This window comes from Mercurialis annua, linkage group LG2 (genome assembly GCF_937616625.2).
Source record: "Mercurialis annua linkage group LG2, ddMerAnnu1.2, whole genome shotgun sequence".
Lineage (NCBI taxonomy): Eukaryota > Viridiplantae > Streptophyta > Magnoliopsida > Malpighiales > Euphorbiaceae > Mercurialis > Mercurialis annua.
The window spans coordinates 36,854,060-36,873,841 of NC_065571.1; the positions used below are offsets into that span (position 1 = coordinate 36,854,060).

The 19,782-nt window shown below is 36.2% G+C and overlaps 1 pseudogene; it reads right to left on the bottom strand.

Moving 5' to 3' along the window:
* Nucleotides 1–4,736, bottom strand: part of LOC130015108 (uncharacterized) — a 55,384-nt pseudogene extending 50,648 nt beyond the window's left edge.
* Nucleotides 4,737–19,782: the final 15,046 nt, after the last annotated feature.

Consider the following 19,782-nt stretch of genomic DNA (forward strand, 5'->3'; position numbering starts at 1 on the left):
TAAAAAGGTGAAACTTTTGGATTTGTTTCGTAACGTTTTAAACGTTTGGATTGGTTTTGTAACCTTTGAAACGTTTGGATTAAATCGCTAAAAAATGTGAAATGTTTGGTTTTATTTCGTAACGTTTGTAAACGTTTGGCTTAAATCGCTAAAAAGGTGAAACATTTGGTTTGTTTTCGTAACATTTGTAAACGTTTCTCTTCAATCGCTAAAAATGTGAAACATTTGGTTTTGTTTCGTAACATTTGTAAACGTTTGCCTTCAATTGCTAAAAATGTAAAACGTTTGGTTTTGTTTTGTAAGTTTGTAAACGTTTGGCTTAAATTGCTAAAAAGGTGAAACGTTTGGACTTGTTTCTGTCACGACCCATTTTCATGAATCGCGACCGGCGCTAGGGTATGGGTAATGTAGTACCAAAACCCGTAGCTAGCCTTTCATTTAACACATAAACACATGAACCTGCAGAAAACCAATGCTCGGGGGTAACCGAGACTTCAGCCTAAATCTAGCAGTTATAATATTCAACAGTTAATATAACATGCTTATTCAATTTCGAGTCAAAATAGATTTATCATAACTGAAGTAAATGATATAACATGCCAAAGCAATAAAACCAGTTGAACCAATCCGACAAAATATATAATAATAATAAAGACGTCTAGTTACTACTGCGGTCTAAGAATAAAACAGTTTTACAGTTTATCAAAAATAAATGGAATCTTCGAGGAAAAGTAAATGCGGAGGTCACCAGACTCTCTCAGATCATAACCCTGGGAAAATTGGGAAAACAACGGGGTCAGATATACTGAGATGAGTTTATACCACTATCTACATTTATTAAGTGGAAAACCTTTAAAACCGTTTAAAACATTTAATAACGATATTAAGAATAATAATTGGAACCCTAATCCACAATTCTAAATAATAAACATAATCCAACAGGTCTGGTCCCGAGAGCTGAGCTACACCGAGTTACCACTAACCACACTTATACCAGAGTCCCGAGAGCTGAGCTACACCGAGTTACTCTACTTGGTCCCGAGAGCTATGCTCACACCGAGTTACCACATTTCCATATATACCTTACCCAGATCAATACCGGTGTGCACGCAGTCCTAATGATGCCCATTAGGTAGCATGTTCCAACTGGAAGCCATAATATAAAAACAGTTCGAAATATACGTACAGTATATATTTAATATTAAAATAGCAATTTACTTAATAAAGCGGTAAATAGTAAATACAAACTCACAGCTTGCTAATCCACGTGAAAACCGGCAAGCAACTAATCCTGGTTCGCCTCTGGAGCACGAACAATAGACGGGTCTAGACAAATAAAATAATTATTAAAAACAGACCCTAACTCTAGAGAGTACTAGACACCACATAGGACTAGCACAAATAACACGTCGGAATTAAATAAGCCAGAAGACACAAAAATACCCAATAGGTAATAAAGTCCAATTAATATAAGTCTATTGAGTTCTCGCTTTAAAATCCAATTAATAAATATTATTTAATATTCTTTAAATAATAAGTAATTTTCGAATAGTGGGCTAGCCGAGTTACCAATAACTACCAAGCTAACCACACTTGTCGGGTGACCCAAGTCTAACCCGACTCAAACATATATCAATGTAAACCCGAGTTTATATTTAGAAAACAATTCAATAGAATAATAATCCATTTTAAAAGCGGAACTCAATAACTTCAATTTCAAGTAACCCAAGTTACAACCCAAAAACTTAACCATTTTAAGTTTATAAAAGTTTAGGGACTAAACTGTACTTTAGCCAAATAGGGACTAAACTGTACTTTAACCAATTTGATATCCGAAATCAAATTAATTACTTTTGTTTAATATTAAAAACAAATTATAAAGTTATTAATTAAAAACTAACTTAAATAAATTATAAAAATGTTCAAGGGCTAAATTGTAATTTAGCCAAATTTGGCACGCTAAGCCAAAAATTATAATAATAATTATCAATTATTAATCTGCTAGCTCAAATATTAATTTTAACTTTTTAAAATAATATAACTAAATTGGCAACTTTTAATTTCAATTGAAATCCCAAAATAGAATTAAAAATCATTTAATTATAATACGATTAATATAAATTTAAATTTCAAAATAATAATGCCCAAGTGAATTAAAATCATTACTAATAATTTAATTGTCAAAGTAAAAGTCGGAACTAATTCCGTAAATTAAAATCAAAACGCAATTTTAAAAGTAGCAATTAATAACTTAAGGAATCTATAGGCTTTAAGTAAGATAAATCAAGGACTAAAAGAACCTTAAAACATAACAATTTCAAATACAACCAATTACACCATGACACATAATCATCTTCTACCATAATTACTTATAACCAAACCAACAGAATTCATTAAACCCACGAACAGAGATTCAAAACGAAAGCTCATGACTCATCAATCATTAATCTTATTACAATCATATCTTGAATCAAATAACCAACAAGAACAAACAATCAAAGATTACCGAAGCTCAAGATATCAAAAATCATTCTTTTGTTAAAGCAAATATGTGGCAGAGACAACAAGAACCGAAACAAAAACGAAGAACATGAAATCAAATAAGGAATTCGTCGGTTACAAGTTTAATGGATCAAATACCCAAAACACAAGAGTCTATTAACCTAAGATGCCATAATCAATATTCAAGAACAGAAGCAACATTCGGCAGAATCAGACTTAACATAAAACAGTTATAATAACTCAAAACGGTAAACCGTACGGCGATTGAAACGAGGTCGATCACGTACCGTTCAACGAAAACGAGGTGGGGAATCGAAGGTATATGAGTCTAGAACGTCTGAGATAAAACGGTTTTGATTTCGATCTAGAAACGAGCAAGAACGAATCAGAAAACCGAAAGACGTTTCAAAAGAAAACTGAAATCAAAAGAATCAAGAATACTTACTGAACAGCGATCTTTGGAGGACGATTACGGCTTCGTTTCTAAGCGAAAGAACAAAAGAAAAATGGCTAGGGTTTGTTTGCAGCGTGATCTAGGTTTTTCATTTAGAAGCCGACATTAAATAACGCAAGGAAACGGGCCGTAAATGAGATCGAAAAGGGCCGAATGAAAGGGTTCAAGGAATTGTTAATTTCTCGAACGGGAATTAACAATTTCCTTTTTTTTTCTTTTTTTTTAATTAAAAAAAATAAATGGTTGAACCAATAAAATCAACCCCAACCCGAACCAACTCGAAACAAACCGCTACCATCGAAGTTACTTCAAAACGATCAGAAAATTTGTCGGAAATTATAAAAAAATAAATTAAAATTTACGGGATATTACATTCTCCCCAAGTAATTAAAAATTCGTCCTCGAATTTAACACGATAGCAATTACCACAAGAACAACACGTAACCCAAGTAGAAATCATAAAAATTCACCGAAAATCAAGATATCGTACCTCACGGAAAAAGAAAAGGATAGCGATTCAGCATATCCAACTCGGTCTCCCAAGTACACTCCTCTACAGAATGATTGCGCCAGAGAACTTTGACCATCGGAATCTCCTTGTTCCGCAATTTACGCACCTGCGTATCAACAATCTCAACTGGTTGTTCCTCATAGGATAGCTCCTGGTCAATCTCAGAGGCACAATCACGTGCGAAGGATCAGAAATGCACTTTCTCAACATAGAAACGTGAAACACAGGATGTACTAACGACATGTCTGGCGGTAAAACCAGACGATAAGCCACAGCTCCAATTCTCTCTAAAATCTCATAAGGACCAATATACCTCGGCGCCAACTTTCCCTTGACACCAAAACGAACCACGCCTTTCATAGGCGAAACCCGAAGAAACACGAAATCACCAACATGAAACTCAATGTCTTTCCTCTTCGGATCAGCATAACTCTTGTGCCGACAAAAAAGCAGTCTCTAACCTCCGCTTAATCAACGGTACCTTCTCTGAGGTAATCTGAATAATCTCAGCTCCCGAGAGTTTACGCTCTCCGACCTCCTCCCAACAGATAGGAGATCTACACTTGCGCCCGTACAAAGCCTCATACGGCGCCATCTCGATACTTGCATGGTAACTGTTATTATAAGAAAACTCAATCAACGGCAGATGAGTATCCCAGCTACCCTGAAAATCGAGAACACACATCCTAAGCATATCCTCCAACGTCTGAATAGTCCTCTCAGACTGACCGTCAGTCTGAGGATGGAAAGCTGTACTGAAATCCAACCGAGAACCCAAGGATTCCTGTAATGCTTTCCAGAACCTCGAAGTAAACACAGAACCTCTGTCTGAAACAATAGAAACTGGTACACCATGCAAACTGATAATCCTGTCGATGTACAACTGAGCCAACCTCGAAGCAGTATACGAAACCTTTATCGGAAGGAAATGAGCTGACTTGGTCATACGTCAACTATAACCCAGATGGAATCGTATCCCTGTCGAGTACGTGGTAAACCAATCACAAAATCCATGGCAATCCGCTCCCACTTCCACTCTGGAATAGGTAGTGGCTGGAGATAGCCAAAAGGTCTCTGATGCTCCAGCTTCACCTGCTGGCACGTCAGACACTTAGAAACATACTCAGCGATATCCTTCTTCATCCCGCTCCACCAGTAGGTACTTTTAAGATCATGGTACATCTTAGTAGAACCCGGATGAACACTATAAGCAGACTTGTGTGCTTCCTCCAGAATCTGATCCCTCAAACCATCTGAATCCGGAACACACAGTCTCGAACCATGTCTTAGAACACCATCCACAAAAGTAAACTCAGAATTACTGTCTTGCTGATTTTCCTCAATAATCCGTTTCAACTGTAGATCCTCAGCTTGAAAAGCTTTGATCTGATCAATCAAAACGGGTTGCACTTGTAACTGTGCTAACAAACAACCAGTCTGAGAAATCTAAAAACCATAGCCTGAAGCTATCAAACTGTGCCACTCTCTAACCATGGGTCTACGCCCAATCTCAGAAATATGAGCCAAGCTGCCCGAAGACTTGCGACTCAACGCATCGGCTACCACATTAGCCTTACCAGGATGGTACTGAATAGTACAGTCGTAGTCTTTCAGCAACTCTAGCCACCTCCTCTGTCTCAGGTTCAACTCTCGCTGATCAAAGATATACTTCAAACTCTTATGATCAGTGAAAATCTCACAAGTAGCACCATACAGATAATGTCTCCAGATTTTCAGCGTAAAAACCACAGCTGCCAACTTTAAATCATGAGTAGGGTAATTCACCTCATGCTTCTTCAACTGTCTGGAAGCATAGGCAATCACCTGTCCATGTTGCATCAGCACGCAACCCAAACCAATCCGAGAAGCATCGCAGTACACCGTAAAACCCTCGATGCCAGAAGGCAATGCCAAAACAGGAGCTGTAGTCAGAATCTTCTTCAGCTTCTCGAAATTCTCCTCACACTTGTCGGTCCACACAAACTTCACACCCTTTTGTGTCAGCTTAGTCAAAGGTGCAGATATCCGAGAGAAATCCTGCACGAACCGACGGTAGTAGCCAGCTAACCCAAGAAAACTCCTGATCTCGGTAACTGACCTCAGCCTCTGCCAATCCATAACCGCCTCTATCTTCTTCGGAACAACCTTGATCCCATCCTTCGACACCACGTGTCCTAAGAAGGTAACCTGCTCCAGCCAAAACTCACACTTTGAGAACCTAGCATACAACTGATGCTCTCGCAAAGTCTGTAATACAGTCCTCAAGTGATAAGCATGCTCCTCCTCACTCCGAGAATAGATCAAAATTTCGTCAATGAAAACGATAACAAACTGATCCAAAAACGGCTTGAACACTCTGTTCATCATATCCATAAACGCTGCTGGTGCGTTCGTCAGACCAAAGGATATAACCAGAAAATCAAAATGTCCATAACAAGTCCGAAAAGCAGTCTTAGGCACATCTGCATCACGGATGCGAAGCTGATGATACCCAGACCTCAAATCAATCTTGGCAAAACACTTCGCACCCTGCAACTGGTCAAACAAATCATCGATGCGAGGAAGAGGATATCTGTTCTTGACAGTAGCCTTGTTCAACTGTCTGTAGTCGATACACAGTCGAAAGGAACCGTCTTTCTTCTTCACAAACAGAACTGGAGCACCCCACGGAGAAGTACTCGGTCTGATGAACCCGCTATCCAACAACTCTTGTAACTGGTCCTTCAACTCCTTCAGCTCTGCAGGAGCCATCCGATACGGCGGTATCGAAATCGGAGCTGTACCAGAAACCACATCAATGCAAAACTCAATAGCGCGATCAGGTGGTAATCCAGGAAATTCCTCTGGAAATACATCAGTGAACTCATTCACTATTGGAACACTATGCATATCACCACTACTAGTCTCCAAATAACGAACCACAGCAAGAAAACCCTGGCAACCCTTGCCTAGCATCCGCTTCGCCTTGATGGCGGAAATCAGATTCTTAGGTGTCTCCGCCTTTTCTCCCTGAAAGGAAAAAGGTAGATCACCCGGAATCCAAAACTCGACTGACTTCCCTCGACAATCAATAGAAGCATAATGGCGCGACAGCCAATCCATCCCCAAGATGACATCAAAAGAAAGAACATCAAGCAAAATCAAATCAGCACATAATTCTCTACCCTGAATAACCACTGGACAAGAAGGATAAACAACGTCCACTACTACACCTTCAGACATAGGTGTAGACACAGCTAGAGGTTCACTCAAAACAGTTGATGCAGTACCCAATTTTCCCGCAAAACAAGTAGAAACAAACGAGTGGGTTGCACCCGCATCAAATAACACCAAAGCACTAGTAAAAGAAATCGGAATGGTACCTTGCACCACAGCATTTGATGCACGCGCATCCTGAGGAGTAAGTGCGAACACTCTGGCCTGACCCTGCGGCTGCTGCGAACTCTGCCCAGTACCATAACCGTTGGAACCTCTTCCACCGTTTCCACGGCCACCAAAACCCCTGCCACAAGAACCACGGCCCCGCTGGCCACCAAAAGATGTTGCAGGTTGACAGTACCCTACAGACTGTGTAAACGCGGGTCTCTGCTGCTGGTAAGATGACTGCGCCACACTGGAGGTAGACATCTGCTGTCCAGATGTCGGACACTCCCTGGAAAAATGACCCGGCTGGCCACAAGAGAAACAACCTCGAGGAGCTAACTGACACTGACCATAGTGCATGCGTCTGCAATTCTGGCAGAACGGAAAGTTAGATCCTCCACCGAACCCGCATCCTGAACCACGGTTACTCCCACTACTGCTAGAACTGTAAGGAGCACTCCTAGCACTATGCCTTCCCTTACTGTGAGTACGGCGACTCCCCCTATTGGCCTGAGAAGAGCCACTGTAGTAGTTCCCACTACCATGCTGCGCTGGGGCCTGCTGTCCCCCACTAGGAATATCACTCTTTCCCTTCTGAGTCTGGAAAGGGTCAGAGATCGTCCCAAACTGAATCATCGAGCTCTCCAGCCGACGAGCACTATCCACTATTCTAGTGAAGTCCATGTCTGTTCCCATAAGCAAAGGAAGAAAGTCTGAGCCTAAGCCCTTAACATAGCGGTCGTTCACCCGCGCTTGATCACCCTGTAGGTCTGTAGCAAATCGCCCCAAACGGACAAACTCTATAGTGTAGTCTGTCACTGATTTATCCCCCTTCTTCAAATGAAGCAGCTTCTCTCTGTGACTCTCGGTAACAGAGAAGGGTAAATAGAAACCTCTGAATCTGACCACAAACTCAGCCCAAGTCACCGTAGCCATATCATGTCTGATATTATCACGAAACCAGTCCTTTGCTGGACCCTTTAGTGACATCTCCACAAGCATCACTGATTGATGATCAGTAGCTTGAATCCTCTGACTGTTGTACTCAAGCTCCTCAAGAAAATCAAGAGCATCACCAGTGCCATCAAAAGTAGTCGGAGATAGTTTCATGTAGCTCATCACTACCTCTCTGTCTGTCGGAACATGACCGACACCAGCAAGTCCACCAGTACCAGCTACAGCACCAGCCTGAGGTTGTTGTTGCTGCGCTATCTGACCCAGTATATTACACTGATTTTGCAGAAGAGCCTGATTGTTCTGAATCTCGACAACGCCAGCCAAGAAAGTAGTGAAGTCGAACGCTTGCATGTTTGGTGCCTGATGCACCCCCGGTGCCTGCTGTACATTCGGTGCATGAACACCTGCTGCACCACGTCCTCTAGCTCCACCTCTACCAGCACCAGCTCCTCTACCTCTACCAGCACCAGCTCCTCTACCTCTCCCAGCACCAGCTCCTCTACCTCTGCCCGCACCTCCACCTCGACCACGTCCAGCATTGGCCTGGACCTGTGGCACATTCTGATCGACTTCCATGGAAATCGCATCATCAGCCTCAGCTTCTTGCTCTGCCGCAGCACGAGCACGAGTACGAATAGCGTTGTTCATATCCTAAAGATTGAACAAGAACAATTTAAATACACAGATATTTCATACCCAAGTATGAACAAAACAAGCAACATATAGGATTTCCCAAGAAATCAACAGCAATAAGATATTCACCCAAGAGAAATAAAATTAACATTTAACAGCATCAAATCAACATATAATGACTGACTCGACGCAATCCTATTGGTGTAGGCAGAATATTTGAAAAATCAAAAGATGACGTTTTTAAAGACATGACAGAAACCTATATCCGCAGTAGTTCCTAAGACACAACCATACTTAACAGAGTAAACACATAGCAAGCAATTTGGCCTTGGTTTGAAACCAAAGCTCTGATACCAAGTTTGTCACGACCCATTTTCATGAATCGCGACTGGCGCTAGGGTATGGGTAATGTAGTACCAAAACCTGTAACTAGCCTTTCATTTAACACATAAACACATGAACCTGCAGAAAACCAATGCTCGGGGGTAACCGAGACTTCAGCCTAAATCTAGCAGTTATAATATTCAACAGTTAATATAACATGCTTATTCAATTCCGAGTCAAAATAGATTTATCATAACTGAAGTAAATGATATAACATGCCAAAGCAATAAAACCAGTCGAACCAATCCGACAAAATATATAATAATAATAAAGACGTCTAGTTACTACTGCGGTCTAAGAATAAAACAGTTTTACAGTTTATCAAAAATAAATGGAATCTCCGAGGAAAAGTAAATGCGGAGGTCACCAGACTCTCTCAGATCATAACCCTGGGAAAATTGGGAAAACAACGGGGTCAGATATACTGAGATGAGTTTATACCACTATCTACATTTATTAAGTGGAAAACCTTTAAAACCGTTTAAAACATTTAATAACGATATTACGAATAATAGTTGGAACCCTAATCACCAATTCTAAATAATAAACATAATCCAACAGGTCTGGTCCCGAGAGCTGAGCTACACCGAGTTACCACTGACCACACTTATACCAGAGTCCCGAGAGCTGAGCTACACCGAGTTACTCTACTTGGTCCCGAGAGCTATGCTCACACCGAGTTACCACATTTCCATATATACCTTACCCAGATCAATACCGGTGCGCACGCAGTCCTAATGATGCCCATTAGGTAGCATGTTCCAACTAGAAGCCATAATATAAAAACAGTTCGAAATATACGTACAGTATATATTTAATATTAAAATAACAATTTACTTAATAAAGCGGTAAATAGTAAATACAAACTCACAGCTTGCTAATCCACGTGAAAACCGGCAAGCAACTAATCCTGGTTCGCCTCTGGAGCACGAACAATAGACGGGTCTAGACAAATAAAATAATTATTAAAAACAGACCCTAACTCTAGAGAGTATTAGACACCACATAGGACTAGCACAAATAACACGTCAGAATTAAATAAGGCAGAAGACACAAAAATACCCAATAGGTAATAAAGTCCAATTAATATAAGTCTATTGAGTTCTCGCTTTAAAATCCAATTAATAAATATTATTTAATATTCTTTAAATAATAAGTAATTTTCGAATAGTGGGCTAGCCGAGTTACCAATAACTACCAAGCTAACCACACTTGTCGGGTGACCCAAGTCTAACCCGACTCAAACATATATCAATGTAAACCCGAGTTTATATTTAGAAAACAATTCAATAGAATAATAATCCATTTTAAAAGCGGAACTCAATAACTTCAATTTCAAGTAACCCAAGTTACAACCCAAAAACTTAACCATTTTAAGTTTATAAAAGTTTAGGGACTAAACTGTACTTTAGCCAAATAGGGACTAAACTGTACTTTAGCCAATTTGATATCCGAAATCAAATTAATTACTTTTGTTTAATATTTAAAACAAATTATAAAGTTATTAATTAAAAACTAACTTAAATAATTTTTTTTAATATTTAAAACAAATTATAAAGCTAGCTCAAATATTAATTTTAACTTTTTAAAAATAATATAACTAAATTGGTAACTTTTAATTTCAATTGAAATCCCAAAATAGAATTTAAAATCATTTAATTATAATACGAATAATATAAATTTAAATTTCAAAATAATAATGCCCAAGTGAATTAAAATCATTACTTATAATTTAATTGTCAAAGTAAAAGTCGGAACTAATTCTGTAAATTAAAATCAAAACTCAATTTTAAAAGTAGCAATTAATAACTTAAGGAATCTATAGGCTTTAAGTAAGATAAATCAAGGACTAAAAGAACCTTAAAACATAACAATTTCAAATGCAACCAATTACACCATGACACATAATCATCTTCTACCATAATTGCTTATAACCAAACCAACAGAATTCATTAAACCCACGAACAGAGCTTCAAAACGAAAGCTCATGACTCATCAATCATCAATCTTATTACAATCATATCTTGAATCAAATAACCAACAAGAACAAACAATCAAAGATTACCGAAGCTCAAGATATCAAAAATCATTCTTTTGTTAAAGCAAATATGTGGCAGAGACAACAAGAACCGAAACAATAACGAAGAACATGAAATCAAATAAGGAATTCGTCGGTTACAAGTTTAATGGATCAAATACCCAAAACACAAGAGTCTATTAACCTAAGATGCCATAATCAATATTCAAGAACATAAGCAACATTCGGCAGAATCAGACTTAACATGAAACAGTTATTATAACTCAAAACGGTAAACAGTACGGCGATTGAAACGAGGTCGATCACGTACCGTTCAACGAAAACGAGGTGGGGAATCGAAGGTATATGAGTCTAGAACGTCTGAGATCAAACGGTTTTGATTTCGATCTAGAAACTAGCAAGAACGAATCAGAAAACCGAAAGACGTTTCAAAAGAAAACTGAAATCAAAAGAATCAAGAATACTTACTGAACAGCGATCTTTGGAGGACGATTACGGCTTCGTTTCTCAGCGAAAGAACAAAAGAAAAACGGCTAGGGTTTGTTTGCAGTGTGATCTAGGTTTTTTATTTAGAAGCCGACATTAAATAACGCAAGGAAACTGGCCGTAAATGAGATCGAAAAGGGCCGAATGAAAGGGTTCAAGGAATTGTTAAGTTCTCGAACGGGAATTAACAATTTCCTTTTTTTTTAATTTTTTTTAATTAAAAAAAATAAATGGTTGAACCAATAAAATCAACCCCAACCCGAACCAACTCGAAACAAACCGCTACCATCGAAGTTACTTCAAAACGATCAGAAAATTTGTCGGAAATTATAAAAAAATAAATTAAAATTTTACGGGATATTACAGTTTCGTAACGGCTTTAACGTTTGGCTTAAATCACTAAAAATGGGAAATGTTTGGATTTGTTTCGTAATGTTTGTAAACGTTTGGCTTAAATCGCTAAAAAGGGGAAACGTTTGGATTTGTTTCGTAATGTTTTAAACGATTTGATTGGTTTCGTAACATTTGTAAATGTTTGTCTTAAATTGCTAGAAACTTGAAACGTTTGGTTTTGTTTTGTAATTTTTTTTGTTTTGTAACGTTTGCAAACGTTTGGCTTTAGTCGCTAAAAAGGAGAAACATGTGGATTTTTTTCGTAATGTTTTAAACGTTTGTATTGGTTTTGTAAAGTTTTAAACGTTGGATTAAATCGCTAAAAAATGTGAAATGTTTGGATTTGTTTCGTAATGTTTGTAAACTTTTGGCTTAAATCTCTAAAAAATGAGAAATGTTTGGATTTGTTTCGTAACGTTTTAAAGGTTTGGATTGGTTTGGTAATGTTTTAAACTTTTGGCTTAAATCGCTAAAAAGGTGACATGTTTGGATTTGTTTTGTAACGTTTGTAAACGTTTGGCCGCTAAAAAGGGGAAATGTTTGGATTTGTTTTGTAATGTTTATAGACGTTTGGCTTAAATCGCTAAAAACATGAAACGTTTGGTTTTGTTTCGTAACGTTTGTAAACGTTTGGATTTTTTCGTAACATCTTAAATATTTGGCTCTAATTGATAAAAAGGGGAAATGTTTGGATTTGTTTCTTAATGTTTGTAAACGTTTGGCTTGAATCGGTATAAAGGTGAAGCGTTTGGATTTGTTTTGTTATGTTTTAAACGTTTGGATTTGTTTCGTAACGATTTAAATGTTTGGTTTAAATCGTTAAAAAGGTGAAACGTTTGGTTTTGTTTCGTAACGTTTGTAAACATTTGTCTTCAATCGCTAAAAAGGTGAAACATTTGGTTTTGTTTTGTAACATTTGTAAATGTTTGGCTTTAATCGCTAAAAAGGTGAAACATTTGGTTTTGTTTCGTAACATTTGTAAACGTTTGGCTTCAATTGCTAAAAAGGTTAAGCGTTTGGTTTTGTTTCGTAACGTTTGTAAATGTTTGGCTTAAATTGCTAAAAAGGTGAAACGTTCGGATTTGTTTCGTAACGGCTTTAACGTTTTGCTCAAATCGCAAAAAATAGGAAACGTTTGGATTGTTTCGTAACATTTGTAAACGTTGGCTTAAATCGCTAAAAATGGGGGAACGTTTGGATTTGTTTCGTAATCTTTTAAACGATTGGATTGGTTTCATAACGTTTTAAACATTGGGCTTAAATCGCTAAAATGGTTAAACGTTTGGTTTTGTTTTATAACATATGTAAACGTTTGGCTTATATTGTTAAAAAGATGAAACATTTTTGTTTTGTTTCATAACGTTTGTTAACGTTTGGTATAAATCGCTAAAAATGTAAACATTTGGATTTGTTTCGTAACGTTTGTAAACGTTTAGCTTAAAGCGCTAAAAAGGTGAAACATTTGGATTTATTTCTTAACGTTTGTAAACGTTTGTCTTAAATCGCTAAAATTGTGAAACGTTTGGATTTGTTTCGTAACGTTTGTAAACCTTTGGCTTAAATCGCTAAAAAGGTAAAACGTTTGGATTTGTTTCGTAATGTTTGTAAACGATTGGCTTAAATCGCTAAAAAGGTGAAACGTTTCGATTTGTTTCTTAACGTTTCTAAACGTTTGGCTTAATTTGTTAAAAATGTCAAACGTTTGGATTTATTTCGTAACATTTGTAAACGTTTGGCTTAAATCGCTAAAAAGAGAAACATTTGGATTTGTTTCATAACGTTTGTAAACATTTGGCGTAAATTGCTAAAAAGGTGAAACATTTTGTTTCGTAACGTTTGTAAACATTTGGCTTAAATCGCTAAAAATGTGAAGCTTTTGGATTTGTTTCGTAACGTTTTAAATGTTTGGATTGGTTTCATAACGTCTTAAACGTTTTGCTTAAATCGCTAAAAACGGGAAACATTTGGGTTTATTTCGTAACGTTTGGCTTAAATCGCAAAAAAGGTGAAACGTTTGGATTTGTTTCGTAACATTTTTGGTTTTGAAACGTTTGCAAACGTTTGGCTTAAATCGCTAAAAAGGTGAAATGTTTGGATTTGTTTCGTAATGTTTTAAAGGTTTGGATTGGTTTTGTAACGTTTTAAACGTTTGGCTTAAATTGTTAAAAAGGTGAAATGTTTGGATTTGTTTCGTAACGTTTGTAAACGTTTGGTTGAAATCGCTAAAAAGGGGAAACGTTTGGTTTTGTTTTGTAACGTTTGTAAACGTTTAGATTTGTTTCTTAACATTTGAAATGTTTGGCTCGAATTGATAAAAAGGGGAAACGTTTGGATTTGTTTCTTAACGTTTGTAAATGTTTGGCTTAAATCGATATAAAGGTGAAACGTTTGGATTTGTTTCGTAATATTTTAGACGTTTGGATTTGTTTGGTAATGATTTAAATGTTTGGCTTAAATTGCTAAAAAGTTGAAACGTTTGGTTTGTTTGGTAACGTTTCCCTTCAATCGCTAAAAAGGTGAAACGTTTGGTTTTGTTTTGAAAAGTTTGTAAACATTTGGCTTCAATCGCTAAAAATGTGAAACGTTTGGTTTTGTTTCGTAACATTTGTAAATGTTTGGCTTCAATCGATAAAAAGGTGAAATGTTTGGTTTTTTTTCGTAACGTTTGTAAACGTTTGGCATAAATTGCTATAAAGGTGAAACGTTTGGATTTGTTTCGTAACGGCTTTAACGTTTGGCTTAAATTGCTAAAAATGTGAAACGTTTGAATTTGTTTCGTAACGTTTGTAAACGTTTGCCTTAAATAGCTACAAAGGGGAAACGTTTGGATTTGTTTTGTAATGTTTTAAACGTTTGGATTGGTTTCGTAACATTTTAAATGTTTGGCTTAAATCGCTAAAAATGTAAAACGTTGGGATTTGTTTTGTAACGTTTGTAAACGTTTGGCTCAAATCGCTAAAAAGATGAAACGTTTGGATTTGTTTCTTAACGTTGTAAATGTTTGGCTGAAATCGCTAAAAATGTGAAACGTTTGGATTTGTTTTTTAACGTTTGTAAACGTTTGGCTTAAATCGCTAAAATTGTGAAACGTTTGGATTTGTTTCGTAACGTTTGTAAACCTTTGGCTTAAATCGCTAAAAAGGTGAAACGTTTGGAATTCTTATGTAACGTTTGTAATTGTTTGGCTTAAATCGCTAAAAAGGTGAAACGTTTCGATTTGCTTTTTTACGTTTGTAAACATTTAGCTTAAACTGCTAAAATTGTCAAATGTTTGGATTTTTTTGTAACGTTTGTTAATGTTTGGCTTAAATCGCTAAAAAGGAGAAACGTTTGGATTTGTTTCGTAACGTTTGTAAACATTTAGCATAAATTGCTAAAAAGGTGAAACGTTTTGTTTCATAACGTTTTACAAACATATGGCTTAAATCACTAAAAAAGTGAAACGTTTGGATTTGTTCAGTAACGTTTTAAACGTTTGGATTGGTTTCGTAACGTCTTAAGCGTTTTGCTTGAATCGCTAAAACGGTGAAACGTTTGGGTTTGTTTCGTAGCGTTTGTAAATGTTTGCCTTAAATCGCAAAAAAGGTGAAACGTTTGGATTTGTTACGTAACGTTTTTGGTTTTGTAACCTTTGCAAACGTTTGGCTTAAATCGCTATAAAGGTGAAACATTTGGACTTGTTTCGTAACATTTTAAACGTTTGGATTGGTTTTATAACGTTTGGATTGGTTTTGTAACGTTTTAAACGTTAGATTAAATGGCTAAAAATGTGAAATGATTGGATTTGTTTCGTAACGTTTGTAAACGTTTTTCTTAAATCGCAAAAAAAGGTGAAATGTTTGGATTTGTTTCGTAACGTTCTAAACGTTTTGAATGGTTTTATAACGTTTTAAACTTTTTGCTTAAATCGCTAAAAAGGTGAAATAATTGGATTTGTTTCGTAACGTTTGTAAATCTTTGGCTGAAATCGCTAAAAAGGTGAAACGATTGAATTTGTTTTGTAATGTTTTTAGACGATTGGCTTTAATCGCTAAAAACGTGAAACGTTTTGTTTTGTTTCGTAACGTTTGTAAACGTTTGGATTTGTTTCGTAACATTTTAAATGTTTGTCTCCAATTGATAAAAAGAGGAAACATTTGGATTTGTTACTTAACGTTTGTAAAAGTTTGGCTTAAATCGGTATAAAGGCGAAACGTTTGGATTTGTTTAGTAATTTTTTAAATGTTTGGATTTGTTTCGTAACGATTTAAATGTTTGGCTTAAATCACAAAAAACTTGAAAGGTTAGGTTTTATTTCGTAACGTTTGTAAACGTTTGTCTTCAATCGCTAAAAAGGTGAAACATTTGGTTTTATTTCGTAATGTTTGTAAACGTTTGGCTTCAATCGCTAAAAAGGTGAAACGTTTGGTTTTGTTTTGTGACTTTTCTAAACGGTTGGCATATATCGCTAAAAAGGTTAAACGTTTTGTTTTGTTTCGTAACATTTGTAAACGTTTGGCTTAAATTGCTAAAAAAGTAAAACATTTGGTTTTGTTTCGTAACGTTTGTAAACGTTTTGTTTAAATTGCTAAAAATGTAAAACGTTTGGATTTGTTTCGTAAAGTTTGTAAAGGTTTAGCTTAAATCGCTAAAAAGGTGAAACGTTTGGATTTGTTTCTTAACATTAGTAAACGTTTGGCTCAAATCGCTAAAAATGTGAAACGTTTGGATTTGTTTCTTAACGTTTGTAAACGTTTGGCTTAAATCGCTAAAATTGTGAAACGTTTGGATTTGTTTCGTAACGTTTGTAAACATTTGGCTTAAATCACTAAAAAGGTAAAACGTTTGGATTTGTTTCGTAACGTTTGTAAACGTTTGGCTTAAATCGCTAAAAAGGTGAAACGTTTCGATTTGTTTCTTAACTTTTGTAAACGTTTGGCTTATATTGATAAAAATGTCAAACCATTGGATTTGTTTCGTAACATTTGTAAATGTTTGGCTTAAATCGCTAAAAAGGAGAAACGTTTGGATTTGTTTCGTAACGTTTGTGAACATTCGGTGTAAATTGCTAAAAAGGTGAAACGTTTTGTTTTGTAATGTTTGTAAACATTTGTCTTAAATCGCTAAAAAAGTGAAACGTTTGGATTTGTTTTGTAACGTTTTAAACGTTTGGATTGGTTTCGTAACGTCTGAAACATTTTGCTTAAATCGCTAAAAACATGAAACGTTTGGGTTTATTTCGTAATGTTTGTAAACGTTTGGCTTAAATTGCAAAAAAGGTGAAACGTTTGGATTTGTTTTGAAACGTTTTTTGTTTTGTAACATTTGCATACGTTTGGCTTAAATCGCTAAAAAGGTGCAACGTTTGGATTTTTTCGTAACGTTTTAAACATTTGGATTGGTTTTTAAACGTTTTAAACGTTTGGATTAAATCGCTAAGAATGTAAAATGTTTGGATTTGTTTCGTAATGCTTGTAAACGTTTAGCTTAGATTGCTAAAAAGGTGAAATGTTTTGATTTGTTTCATTACGTTTGAAACGTTTGGATTGGATTTGTAACGTTTTAAACTTTTGGCTTAAATTGCGAAAAAGGTGAAATGTTTGGATTTGTTTCGTAACGTTTGTAATCGTTTGGCTGAAATTGCTAAAAAGGTGAAACGTTTGGATTTGTTTTGTAACGTTTGTATACGTTAGGCTTAAATCTCTAAAAATGTGAAACGTTTGGTTTTATTTCGTAACATTTGTAAACGTTTGGATTTGTTTCGTAACATTTGAAATGTTTGGCTCGAATTGATAAAAAGGGGAAACATTTGGATTTGTTTCTTAACGTTTGTAAATGTTTGGCTTAAATCGATATAGAGGTGAAACGTTTGGATTTGTTTCGTAATGTTTTAAACGTTTGGATTTGTTTTGTCACGATTTAAATGATTTGGCTTAAATCGCTAAAAAGGTGAAACGTATGGTTTTGTTTCGTAACGTTTTTAAACGTTTGCCTTCAATTGCTAAAAAGGTGAAACGTTTGGTTTTGATGCCAAACGTTTGTAAATGTTTGGCATCAATCGATAAAAAGGTGAAACTTTTGTTTTTGTGTCGTAACATTTGTAAACGTTTGGCCTCAATCACTAAAAAGGTTAAACGTTTGGTTTTATTTCGTAACGTTTGTAAACGTTTGGCTTAAATTGCTAAAAAGGTGAAACGTTTGGATTTATTTCATAACGGCTTTAACGTTTGGGTTAAATCGCTAAAAATGTGAAACGTTTGGATTTGTTTCATAACGTTTGTAGACATTAGTCTTAAATCGCTAAAAAGGGGGAACGTTTGGATTTGTTGCGTAATGTTTTTGTAATACCCCGGAAAATTTTAAAATTTTTCTAAACGTGTTTTCGGAAATAAATTGAGTTTTCGGGAGGCGGTTCGATTTGTAGTTTAATTTTTGGTTCGGTTCAATCGTTGAACCACCGTTGTCGAGCCAGGTCTCAAACGAGACCTGACTTTTTTTCGAACGAGTCTCGTTCGAGAATTGTGGAATTCTCGAACGAGACATCAGCAGTTGGGCTGATTCTCGTTCGAGAATTCCAGTTCTCGAACGAGAACTCAGCCTATTATAGATGGTCTCGTACGAGACCAGCCCAGGCCTGCCGAGGGACCATGTTTTCCCTTGTTTCTAACCTACTCCCTCCATATATATTCTATATTTTCTAAACCTATTCTATTCTCCACACTTCAGACAATCCGTAGCCGTCGTTCCCTATCATTTTCCCTGAGAAATCGCTATCTGAAATCCCTTCCGAAGTTGACAGAAAATCATCGGTAAGATTTTCATAATTTCAGTTTAAGCTTTAAAATGAAAATTCCGTAATTTGATTCGTTCTCTTTCGTTTCTAGATCGAAATCAATACCGTTTGTTTCCGGACGATCTAGACTCACGTACCTTCGATCCCCCACCTCGTTTTCGTTGAATGGTACGTATTCGACCTCGTTTTAATCGCCGTACGGTTTCCGTTTTTGGAAATGCTTTCACTGTTCTTGAGATTAAATGGTTGTTACCGATCTATTCTTTTCTTTTGATAGGCTAGCTACGGGTTTTGGTACTACATTACCCATACCCTAGCGTCGGTCGCGATTCATGAAAATGGGTCGTGACAGTTTTAAACGTTTGGTTTAAATCGCTAAAAAGGTTAAACGTTTTGTTTTGTCTCGTAACGTTTGTAAACGTTTCATTTAAATTGCTAAAAAGTTGAAACGTTTGGTTTTGTTTCGTAACCTTTGTAAACGTTTGATTTAAATCACTAAAAATGTAAAACTTTTGGATTTGTTTCGTTACGTTTGTAAACGTTTAGCTTAAATCTCTAAAAAGGTGAAACGTTTTGATTTGTTTCTTAACGTTGGTAAACGTTTGGCTTAAATCGCTAAAAATCTGAAACATTTGGATTTGTTTCGTAACGTTTGTAAACATTTGGCTTAAATCGCTAAAAAGGTGTAACGTTTGGATTTGTTTCGTAACATTTGTAAACGTTTGGCTTAAATCGCTAAAAAGGGGAAACGTTTCGATTTATTTCTTAACGTTTTTAAACGTTTGGCTTAAATGGCTAAAAATGTCAAACGTTTGGATTTGTTTCTTAACATTTGTTAACGTTAGGCTTAATTCGCTAAAAAGGAGAAACTTTTGGATTTGTTTCGTAACGTTTGTAAACATTTGGCGTAAATATCTAAAAAGGTGAAACGTTTTGTTCCGTAACGTTTGTAAACATTTGGCTTAAATCGCTAAAAAAGTGAAACGTTTAGATTTGTTTTGTAACGTTTTAAACGTTTGGATTGGTTTCGTAGCATCTTATACGTTTTGCTTAAATTGCTAAAAACATGAAACGTTTGTGTTTATTTCGTAACGTTTGGGCACGCATTGGATGGGACTCACCCAACCATTATCTGAGATATGATAGATGATCCCGGCGTGTAGGAGCTTGACTATCTCCTTGTGCACCACTTCCTTAATGTTCGGATTCAATCTCCTTTGCCTTTGAGTCGACTTTCTTGACTCGTCTTCGAGATGAATCTTGTGCATCACAACTTGAGGGTTTATCCC